General features: G+C 36.5%; 1 non-coding gene across 1 annotated transcript; it reads right to left on the reverse strand.

The window, feature by feature from the left end:
- Positions 1-4325: 4325 nt before the first annotated feature.
- On the reverse strand, positions 4326-6830 carry LOC106138471 (uncharacterized). The gene is made up of 3 exons (XR_009657411.1): positions 6708-6830; positions 5308-5639; positions 4326-4431 (listed from the first exon to the last, which is right to left on the reverse strand). It is a non-coding gene; the product is annotated as an uncharacterized LOC106138471 (transcript).
- Positions 6831-12932: the final 6102 nt, after the last annotated feature.

Consider the following 12932-nt stretch of genomic DNA (forward strand, 5'->3'; position numbering starts at 1 on the left):
TTAGGTATGCGTCTGCTATTTGTTATTCAAATAATGCCACTTGCGTCTGTAAGCTTTATTGAAAGCGATTTATTTAAGAAATGGTTTGGGTGTGGTATAAAATTTACGAAAAATTTGCTTCTTAGAGAGAATATTAAATTAACCATAAAAGAATAAACCTAGTATTATTTTTTTTTCATGTCTTGAAAAGACTGACAGGCCACGTTCAACTTAATGATAGAATTGAGATTCAAATAGTGACACTACTAGACACTAACAGGAATCAGCCAGGAGTAAGAAAGAGTAATTATATTAAAAAAAAAAAACTATAATGCCAAAATAAAACGCTAAAATTCAAATCTCATACTATACTAAGTCCATTGTCCTACGCTACAAATATGCGTCCTAACTCCTAAGCCCCGTAGACAAATGTTTGCCGTGACGGCCAATATTTGTTCAAAGCTTGGTCAATAAGGGTTACACGCTTCAATATTTGCACGGACAAAATAATTGCAAGAGTCGAGATACTTGATTCCTTTCTTGTAACTTTCCATATGCATTGAATGGAAAATACGTACTTAAAATCACGTCCTTATCTTTTACGGGGTAGACAAAGGTAACTTTAAGGTCTCGCGTAATTAAACTATCATACATATATCACGTCTTTTCTCTTATTTTTTACGGGGTAAGGCGAAGCCTTGAGATTTAAAAGCCAACAGATAAAGTAATCTGGAGTTTGAAAACATCGTTATGTAGAATCCATGTAAAACACGACATTGTCTTATCTAGATTTTATCACTACATAGTATAAAACAAAGTCGCTTGCTGCGTCAGTCCCTGTATGTATGTATGTATGCTTAGATCTTTTAAACTAAAACAAACGGATTGTATATATGTGTAAATACTAACCGTGCGAAGCCGGGGCGGGTCGCTAGTTAAACATAATTCCAAAATCATCTCAGCGTTTCAAGTCTCGCAATTTATCCCGGAAAATCCCTTATGTATGTGACCCTACCCCTATTTGAGTACAAAGGAGTGTCGCCCATATCATTTTCGTCAGGGAAATAGGTTAAGTGTGGTCATTTAGATAAGTAAACTCCTGCGGTAGTTTCGTGAATAATAAGAAATATGAATGAATGAATGAATATACGATTGATTTTTCAACCAAAAAGGAGGAATTATAATGCCCTATGTAGGACATAGAACTCTAGATTTTAAACTTTTGAGTTGCATTGCTATTTATAAAAAATACAGGGACTAGTATCAAACTCGCAATTAACGTACTATAGCGGGAGCGATGGGCTAGCAACCTGTCACTATTTGAATCTCAATTCTATCATATGCCAAATAGCTGAACGTGGCCATTCAGTCTTTTCGGGACTGTTGGCTCTGTCTACCCCGCAAGGGATATAGACGTTTATGTGTATGTATGTTAATAGAAGAATAACATTGGGCAATCAAAACGCATATTTTTATTACAATGTTCTCCAGACCCTCCAAAGATATCCAAAGAATAAAACTACAACCTCGATCGAAACTCAAGGGCTCTCACGAGGAGGGACCCCTCAATATCACTAGATATAATTCAAGGGGCTGGCATTCTTTGAGAGAACGATTAGGGGAACCGTCACAGACATAGGTTTAAATAGATACCGCTAGTACCATCTGTGTTCAACCAGTGGCGTCAAGAGTTTTCTGATAACTATAGTATAATCAACGGGACAGACATGTATTTCGCTTATCTACAAATAATATTTTTAATTTAATTATACGCTTGAAATGTGTTACTTATTCATGTCAAAACTACTGAACTTTAAATGAAACTTTGCAGTAAATATGTCTTACGTATTTAAATCAAGGGAAACTTTTATATTTTTAAAATACTATTGTTTAGAGAATTATTATTTTGCTATCCACTACTTCACCAATGCAACATAGCTCAACGGGAACAATAGAATTTACTGATATGGCTCAATAGATAGAGATAAGACAGTTGGTACAATATCGATTATAACATCAAATCGTAATAATACTAATTAGTATAATTTTTGTAATAAGTTGTACCTTTGATTAATTTATTACCAAATTTTTCCAAGCAATTTGTCCCGCAAAATCCATCTTTCGCGGGATCTTGTTTTATATCTATGTCTATGGGCACCTCCCTACAGAGGACGCCTGGGGAGTGAATGATGTAATTGCTAAATCTAAGGTGAGGTGTAATGATGAGAAAAAGTGACGCAAACAAAGGCCGATTGGATAATGAAATTTACCTTCTTCATTATAGGATCTATTCTTCATTACATTGGTACTCTCTCTCATCTTGTTTAGCTGTATGATTCTACGCAGACTTGAATTGTGAGCTTTATCAAAAGTTTTTTCGCGTTAAGATAAAATTTTTGCGAAGTAAAGTATACTTACATACATATTATATGTATAGACTAAGTTGATTTCTTTTCTGTTTGTCAATTTAAATCTCAATTTTATCTTAAAGCCAAATAACTGAACGTGGCCTAGCAGTCTTTGCAAGACTGTTGGCTCTGTCTACCCCGCAAGAGATATAGACATGATATGTATGTATGTTATCAATTTGTGAAGATTGAATAGCACCTCGATAATGTTAAACATTTATTTAGATAATGTTTTTACATTAAGTTCACCTTTTACAGCATTAAAGGCTCGATGAAAATTTAATTTAAAAAAATACCTATTTAAATTTTGCAGATTTTTTTATTCTATCCTCTATTACCCTGTAATAACGAAATAAAATTATACCAAATCCATTTAAATACAAGTCAGTATCATTTACAATTAATTTGAGCTAGTAATATCATCAATGTCAGAGCTTCGGCTGCGAACTTGCGTGTTATTTTGATGAGTTAATAGAATAAAGACTGTGAAAAAAGAAGAAGAAGATTATACATGGTTATGGGCGCACCCTGGACTCCTTTCCAGACACGCCATTGGACTAAATATACTACTACATATTTTTAGATTATCTTTAATTTATCTTTACACTTATTTTACTTAAAAAAACACTCACTTTAATTATCTACCAAGTATTTTTTTATATCAAAGAAAGTTTATTAACAAGCCGATGTACCGGAAATTACGCCGGTCTATTATCGCGCTCCGTTTTTGCTTTTTTTTTGCTAACCGGAAGTAGACCAACGGGTCGTAATGGCGGCTACGACTTCCGGTTATCAGGCAAGTTATGTGGACTTGGGTTAAGGATAATTCCTTAATAAGTTATAAGTTATTGTATGTTCCTGTCGATAGTAAGAATTATGGTTTGGCAAACTATTTACTTGGACGAAAAAATAACTTTTTGAAATTGAATTTTAAATATATTTATTTAATTAACTAATCGCCACAAAAAGGGCATTTCTTTTTTTTATTTTAAGAGTTTATTTTCCTCAATTTTTTCACCTTAACTAAGCACAGAGTACGGAAAGTGAAGTGAAGCGTTTATATTATTTCTAAGAATTCTTTCCCATGATTATCGCAAAAGGCCACTAAGGGATAGGTTTATGAACTTGAGATTCCTCTTGCAGGCGTTGGGTAAGCAACCTATCACTATTTGAATCTCAATTCTATCTTAAAGCCAGCTGAACGTGGCCCATCAGTCTTTACAAGACTGTTGGCTCTGTTTACCCCACAACGGATATAGACGTGATTATATGTATGTATGCTTGAACGACGCTAAGATTTTTCGCCTGTTAATGGATCTTATCTACTTTGTTTGTGTGTGAGTGTGTGTTATTTCGTGTGCTTCCGCTTTTATTAGTTTGTTAAACTCGTTTATGTAAGCGAGCCGTGTGGTTCCGGCACCAATAAAAAAAAAGAATAGGACCACTCCATCTCGTTCCCATGGACGTCGTTAAAGGCGACTGAGGGATAGGCTTATAAACTTGGGATTCTTCTTCCTTTTTTTCTTGGCTGGCAACCTGTCACTGTTTGAATCTCAATTCCATCATGAAGCCAAACGGCTGAACGTGGCCTATCAGTCTTTTCAAGACTGTTGGCTCTGTCTACCCCGCAAGGGATATAGACGTGATTATGTGTGTGTGTAAGTAAAACATACTAGTTACTAGGTACTTGTTTTTTAAATGGTCTACGTACGTGGTTCCTATTTTTGTTCTTTTAATTAACTATTGTGTGATTAATACAAAATATTTTATACTGACGTTGATTTTAACACTGTGGACAAACCTCTGTGGTTTTTATCAGAATTCTTATAGGTATATGCACTAGATACATTAAATTTTTATATATATATTGTGAAATAATTTAAAAAAGAAATGTAAATCCAATAAAGAGTTTACAAACAAACAAACAAAACAACATACCTGATTTGCATTTCGATGGTAGAGGGCAGGAACAACGACTGTCACAGCCACAATCGCAGGTTTCCACCGCGGCCGTCCATGGGGGTGACACAGTTGCGCCGGGTACCTGAAGAAATAATAGATTTTTTTATGTGCCGTGTGGTTCCCGGCACTAATGAAAAAGAATAGGACTAATCCATCTCGTTACCATGGATGTCGTGAAAGGCGACTAATGGATAGGCTTTTAAACTTGGGATTCTTCTTTTAGGCGATGAGCTAGCTAACCTGTCACTATTTGAGTCTCAATTCTATCATTAAGCCAAGCAGCTGAACGTGGCCTATCAGTCTTTTTAAGATTGTTGGCTCTGTCTACCCCGCATGAGATATAGTCGTGATTACATAATGTATGTATCTATGTATACATAATGTATGTATCTATGTATTTATTGTCAAATTGGATACAAAGTATCGCTTATTGGCTTCAGATATGTTTACTAACTGAGACATACAATACTTTATCAAACAATTTTGATCAATAATTATGTTTACAATCGGATTTAGCAAAAATCGTAAATTTAAAACACCGTTAACATCACAAAACAAAAAACTATCGCTGTTTCGCTTTTTATTATGACGCAACCGGAACAGCGATAGATATCAGCGCGATAAATACGGCGTCGCGCGTGTCACGCTACGTGGTAACGGTAGATACACTAAAAGCAGGCGAGAAGATATAATAATAAATAATAAATAAATATATACGGGACAAATTACACAGATTGAGTTAGCCTCGAAGTAAGTTCGAGACTTGTGTTACGAGATACTAACTCAACGATACTATATTTTATAATAAATACTTATATAGATAAACATCCAAGACCCAGGTCAATCAGAGAAAGTTCGTTTCTCATCATGCCCTGGCCGGGATTCGAACCCGGGACCTCTGGTGACACAGACAAGCGGACTACCGCTGCGCCACAGAGGCCGTCAATATTCCACTCACCTTTTGTTCTAAACTGGGCCCAAGCGTCGTCACCTTCAATTCACTAGCTTCAAACTCGTGCCCGTCAGCTATGATGTTAATATCGATCTTACTAACACCATCTTCTATCAAACTTTTCAATCCGTCAACTTCTTTACTCCTCTCGCCAGTATACGTATAGTTTTGTTTCTCTGGCAGTGCTGTTTGTTTCTCGATATGTTTATCTCTTAGAGTAGACTTATTCCTATTGGACGGAGCCACTTCTAGCTCGGCGGAGAAAGAAACGTCTTTCTGATATAACACATCTTCTTCTGTGTCGGTTGACGGGTCTGTTGTTTTTGTTGCGTTAAGCTCTGTGGAGAGGTTATAAACTTTATAACGAACTTCGATATTATGTACGTATTCGATAGTATGTAGTGCCGTGTGATGCCCGGCGCCAATACAAAAAAGAATTGGATCACTCCATCTCTTTCCCATGGATGTCGTAAAAGGTAAACCAATTAGCTGAACGTGGCCATTCAGTCCTTTAAAGACTGTTGGCTATGTCTACCCCGCAAGGGATATAGACGCGACATATGTACATATGTATGTTCGATATTATATTTAAGTATTCTGTAAAGTTGGTATATAAACCTGATCTCATATTACATGACATATTACTATAGTCAGAAGTAGATAATTTTTATGTTTTAACATTATTTTAATGATTAGAGAAACCCTTCATTTAATACTACCAAAGGAACATTATTGATTAAAAAAAAACTATTTTTGAACATTGTAAGATTAAAAAAAAACTACATCAATATATAAAACCAGAATAAAGTCGAGTTGCATGTTTAAAAAACAGTTACCTCGTTAGTCAGTTAAATAGCTTGAGGTGGGGATGCAAACTTTTTTTTTACGTATGGAAAGACCTTCGTCTACCCGGCCGGCTACGAGAAGCCGGACGGGTTGTGTGGGGCACGAACCCACTAAAACCACACGGTGCCGTCGCCTACCGCTTCGTTGCCAGGAGCATGAGCTGCCCTCGCTCATATTCCTGACGCGGGTGGGGATGCAACCGGGACTAACACCATGAGAATGATAAATGCTCATGTTGAAGATACATATATACATATGGTCACGTCCATATCCCTTGCGGGGTAGACAGCGCCAACAGTCTAGAAAAGACTGAATGCCCACCTTCAGCTATTTGGCTTAATGATAGAATTGAGATTCAAATAGTGACAGGTTGCTAGCCCATCGCCTAATAATGAATCCCAAGTTTGTAAGCCTATCCCTTAGTCGCCTTTCACGACATCCATGATAAAAAGATGGAGTGGTCCTATTCTTTTTTGTGTTGGTGCCGGGAACCGCCCGGCACATGTTGAAGATCGATATCTTGAACATGTGCCGTGTGGTTCCCGGCAGTACATACATACCAAGACAGCCGTAGCCATCGACGTGGAGAACAAACCCAGGGCCGCAGCCGCACTCGTACGTGCCGTCGTGGAGCTCCCGGCAGAGCTGCTCGCAAGGGCTCCCTTCACCACACCTCCCTGGAACAAGGATTCAGCTTTAGAAATCATAGCAGTGCGTAGTTATTAAGATTAGTGCCGTGTGGTTCCCGGCACCAATACAAAAAAGAACAGGATCACTCCATCTCTTTACCATGGATATCGTAAAGGCGACTAAGAGATAGGCTTACAAACTTGGGATTCTTTTTTAGGCGTGGGGCTAGTAACCTGTCACTATTTGAATATCAATTCTATCATTAAGACAAATAGCTGAACATGGCCATTCAGTCTTTTCAAGACTGTTGGCTCTGTCTACCCCGCAAGGGATATAGACGTCACCACATGTATGTATGTATGTTATTTAGATCTACCAGTGAAATGTAGACTCTGTCTACTTGTCCAGAAAGAGGTCCAATTGGTCAAATACATCAAATTCGCAAACTACCAAAATAGGATAACTACGAATTAACTTAACGTCATTAAGAACTTATCACTACATAGTATAAAACAAAGTCGTTATCTCTGTCCCTATGTCCCTTTGTATGCTTAAATCTTGAAAACTACGCACCGGATTTTGATGCGGTTTTTTTCAATAGATAGAGTGATTCAAGAGGAAGGTTAATATGTATAATAACATCCATTAAATAGTGGAGAAATACTGATATTTTTTGTTATAAAAATAAAATAAATGGTCACAGTTTTCCTGTAGTGTATTTAGCATCAGCATTGCACCCATGCGAAGCCGGGGCGGGTCGTCTAGTTCTATATATATGTAACCTAACATAATGAACAACAGTACTCCCTCTCTCATTTTATTATCATTTAATCTACGCCTACGTCAACAATTTCATCATAACACATAGAAAAAAGAGGTTGAAGTTAATACCCGACAAAAAGCAACGGAAGTCTGACCCAAAATATGTATGATAAATGAGCCGGCCTACGAAAAATAACCCATCCGCCATTTTGTTCCCATCGTTATAAGTGCCGTGTGGATTCCGACACCATTAGAAAAAAAAAAAGAATAGGACCCCTCTATCTCTTTCCCACGGATATCGTAAAAGGTGACTAAGGGATAGGCTTACAAACTTGGGATTCTATTTTTCGGCGATGGGTCAGCAACCTGTCTCAATTTGAATCTCAATTATATCATTAAGCCAAATAGCTGAACGTGGCCATTCAGTCTTTGCAAGACTGTTGGCTCTGTCGACCCCGCAAGGGATATAAACATGACCATATGTATGTATGTTATAAGTTCAATATTTGACTAGCTTTCCCGCAGGACTTCTCTTCCGTTTGAATTGAATATAACAGCGTGTGTTAATTCTAAATAATGTAATTTTCGTAAGATGAAATATTTTAGAAGAAAAAATATATAGTAAGGAGAATAGAAAAGCAAATGCTTAGATTATTTGATCGTGTGGAAAGGACAAATGGAAGCAGGTTTACTAAGCAAATATAGAAGGATAATGTAAATGAGCACGTTGGTATATAGTATATATGGAAAATATATATAACATAACATATAATCACGTCTATTTCAGTAACCACAACTAACAGGTAAATCATTTACACTGTGTCATAAAGGTGCAGCCGGTGGTGTTAGCCGATTCATCGAGCGCGTTGATTTCATTACTGGCGATTTATTTGTGGGCCAAGTTATGAGATGAGCGATTGGCAATTAGCGATAAAAATACATACATATCATCACGCCTATAATCCTTGCGGGGTAGACAGAGTCTTGAAAAACTGAATGGCCAGGTTTAGCTGTTTGGCTTAATGATAGAATAATCTGATTTTCTTCTATACATACATACATATGGCCACGTCTATATCCCTTGCGGGGTAGACAGAGCCAACAGTCTTAAAAAGCCTGAATGGCCACGTTCAGCTATTAAGCCTAATGATAGAATTTAGATTCAAATAGTGATTTTTCTATTACTGTGTTTTAATTTTAGATTGTAACAAGACTATCTAGTTACTGATACAAGTTTTCATTACTTCTACCACTAAGTTCAATTTGTAAGTTTTAAGTATAGTTAAATTTTAAATGTTAATAAGAGGTGTTTCAAAATAAAACTGTATAGTTGTAGCTTCATTGCAGCCAAAAGCAGACTTCTTTCAAAGGTAAGGACGTGGTAAGGACTAAATCGGAACAACTTATAAGTGTCATGTAAAACAAATGTTGTATTTCTTCCCATTCACCCTCAGTGACGAAAAATCAACTGGGAAAATACGTAATAGCATTATTATTATCCTGACCCTGAAAACAAATCTTAGGTTAGGAATGAGAAAGAAAATATAATAGTCATGTGATATCAGTATTAATTTAGCCGTTATTTTAAGAAATTTCACGTCCTGGTAAAGGGTCAGGTCAAAAGTACCCGAAACCACCGAGCTTGCATGAAGAGAGTTATGAATGTGGATGAAGCAAAGGAAGTATGCAGGGATCGTGGCAAGTGGAAAGAGGTAGTCTCTGCCTACCCCTCCGGGAAAGAGGCGTGATTTTATATATGTATGTTTTAAGAAATGTAATCTGTAGGACACAATAGATTAATGCTACAGAAAGTAAGTAAAGTAAATAATATGGTATTAAAGTAGACAGTTAGTGCCGTGTGGTTCCCGGCACCAATAAAAAGAAGAATAGGACCACTCCATCTCTTTCCTATGGATGTCGTAAAAGGCGACTAAGGGATAGGCTTACAAACTTGGGATTCTTTTTTAGGCGATGGGCTAGCAACCTATCACTATTTGAATCTCAATTCTATCATTAAGCCAAATAGCTGAACGTGGCCATTCAGTCTTTTCAAGACTGTTGGCTCTGTCTACCCCGTAAGGGATATAGACGTGATGATATGTGTATGTGTATGTGTGTGCAGTTTGTAACTTGGACCAAACACACAACAACCCGTTACGTGGGCGTCCGTTTTAATATAAACTGGCTTTGATCCTTTTTCGCTCGACTGCTCACCACTATGTTTATTGGTTATGTCTAAATGTAAACGATGGTTTAGACTCTGTGAATATGTGAGGTTCGAGGATTTTAATTATAATAGAATATTACTATTTAGTTAATTTTTATCATTACGAAGATAAATTTCGTTTATAACACGTTTTTTTATTTATTTATCTATTTAACACGTTGTTCTTACTTTTGTCCTGTGTCGTCAATAAGTGATACCTTGTATCCAATTTTGAAAATAAATCTATTCTATTCTGTGGTCTCCAGCACTTTAGAAATAGATCCACTCCTATACCTTACCCATGGATGTCGTAAAAAGCGACTAAGGTATAGGCTTATAAACTTGGGATTCCTTTTGTTGGCGATGGGCTATTAACCTGTCACTTTTTGTATCTCAATTCCCCCAGGAAGTCATACACCTGAACGTGGCCTTTCAGTCTTTTCGAGACTGTTGGCTCTGTCTACCCCACAAGGGATAAAGACGTGACTATATGTATGTGCGTATCTACATTTATTTTCTTACTTTTGGTGATAATCACGATTACAGCCTTACGTGTATGAAAAAGAGATCGAGGTGTGCCTATGACCACGATACTGGATTGGGTATGTTTGATCTCAGCAACCTAGTAAGGTAACCTAATAATGGATCTTGTTTATACGTTCAGCTGCCTACATACATATATAGGTTTCCTCACGATGTTTTTACTTACTTAATTATACAATATGTCTTTATAAGAATAAAGGACGTCCTGAAAAAGGGTCAGGTCAAAAGTACCCGAAACGACCGAGCTTGCATGAAGAGAGTTATGAATGTGGATGAAGCGAAGGAAGTGTGCAGAGATCGTGGCAAGTGGAAAGAGGTAGTCTCTGCCTACCCCTCAGGGAAAGAGGCGTGATTTTATGTATGTATGTTTTTCCTTACTGTAAGAGCATCAGAAAAAAAAATTGAGCATTATGGCCCCGTTAGGAATCAAACCAGTACAACTTGGAACCGTCACGCTTTTTTGAAAATCGAACGCTCGAGCTTTCACGCTTTTAACTAGGGACGATGATGTATCAAAGTCATTGCAAATAATAATATAATCTTTTCTCACAAAATTCCCTTGTTAGCGTCGCACAATATAAGTAGGTTGGCTCGCATTCGGTCCGGAACTGACACAAATTAATTGCATACAATAAGGTATTCTACGCCAAAATGAGCTATAGACCTATTTACTGGGAGTCTGTTTTCAAACCGCAATAAATACGGTTCTTACACCTTACCACGTTATCACCTTTTTAGATAAGTATGTGAATGAGCAAACATACTTTCTATAACCGCGTTTGTACTGTATAGGATTTTAATAAAGGTATAATATTTAAAAATAAGTATTTTTAAGATTTGAATAATCTTTGTGTTTAATTAATATTACATTCCTCTTCCTATGTTACATTTAAACGAAAAGTAGGTACTACTTAGTTAGTAGAAGTATTTATTCATTTAGTTACTCGCTTCGCCCTGTCGCTAGCCATCTCATGATCTTCTTGCATAGAATCTTTTTGGTTTCTGATAAATATGTAGGTATATAGAAATGATGAAGTATCAATGAATTAATACTACCTATCTAATAAATGACATCACCTAACATAAGTATTTTGGAAAAAGTTTTGCAACGAATTGTAGCTCATCCAAGTTAACTAGTGGTCTTTCATAGAGTCAAGATAGACCTAAATTCTCACGAAAATGAAGCCATTCATATAAACACATCGATATCCCTTGCGGGATAGACAAGGCGAACAGTCTCGAAAAAACCAATAGGCCACGTTCATTTGGCTTAATGATAGAATTGAGATTCAAAGAGTGACAGGTTGCTAGCCCATCGCCCAAAAGATGAATCCCAAATTTATAAGCACATCCCTTAGTCGCCTTTTACGACATCAATGGGAAAGAGATAGAGTGGTCCTATTCTTTTTTTTTTCTTTTGGTGCCAGTAACCACTCGGCAATAGAACAACTGAAGAAGGTACTTTTAATAAAACTGATACTATTTTATCCTTAACTTTCTCATTACGTGATCCCATTGTTCAACACAAAATACTCATAAGTATTACTCTAATTAATGAACCGGAGTTTACATAGCGTTCGTGCCCGGCGCCATTACGCTCCGAAGCATTTTTTCTTGAAAACGAATTTACGGTAAAGTAGGGTTGGGCTCCACTGTTAGCGCCAAAAAAAATTAAACAATTGTATAATCACTATTTCTTTAGGTACTGAAATAAAGCCTGATACGTCTTTATGTTGAAAATTTATTTAATTAATTTTAAGCTATAAGTGGAAAACGCGAAATATATTAACTGATGCCATAATGAACTAATTTTGCTATTAACTATATACTTTATCAATTTATTTTTAACGAAAAATGTATGAAAATTGTCTGCTTCCGTAGAGGCTTAGCTCGTTTTAATTGTTGGTACCCGCATATTCCACAGGAACAGTTCCTTTTCTAGATATTAAAAGTATAGTATGCCCCTTTCAATAGAAGTACTGAAAAGGGCATGTCACCAAAGACTAGTCTCAGTTGATTGAAGCATGCAAACCTTGCTTAGGCGTCTGCGCAACATTTCATTAAGATGTGAAGAAGAAAGATAATTTGGAAATAAGCAAAGAAGGTCATAGGATGTATTTAAGCAACTCAAAAAACCAGGGTGTACAGAAATTATTGACAAGGCTAATGAAAAAAAAACATTTTTTCACAGCACTGTTTACAGTTGCACCATACCTCTGAGGTCTCATTCCGAAGGGCGAACGAATATTATATTGTTTGCAATTAGTTTGTGTCAGGACACGATGCGAGCAACGAATTTTGTGTGTAAACAGCCTCCTTTGTGGTTCTAAACAAATATTTTATGCCCAGTTCAAGCAACCCAAATACATACATACATACATAAAATCACGCCTCTTTCCCGGAGGGGAATATTCCTAATTCCATACATCAAATATTCCTAAATATCAGTTATTAACGTCGAATTTCCTAACCAGTTTTTTTCAGTCATTCTGGCGATTCTGGGTCATCTTTGGCTTTATGTTTTGTTTCCAGTCACATGTAAAATACAGTGTTTTTTAAACAATAACCAATTTTTTAAAATTATTTGTGGAATAGTTTTCCATAATTCATATCAAATGTTAAACATTTTATATACCATTGAAGG

The sequence above is a fragment of the Amyelois transitella genome, chromosome 26 (assembly GCF_032362555.1).
Source record: "Amyelois transitella isolate CPQ chromosome 26, ilAmyTran1.1, whole genome shotgun sequence".
NCBI classification, from domain to species: domain Eukaryota; kingdom Metazoa; phylum Arthropoda; class Insecta; order Lepidoptera; family Pyralidae; genus Amyelois; species Amyelois transitella.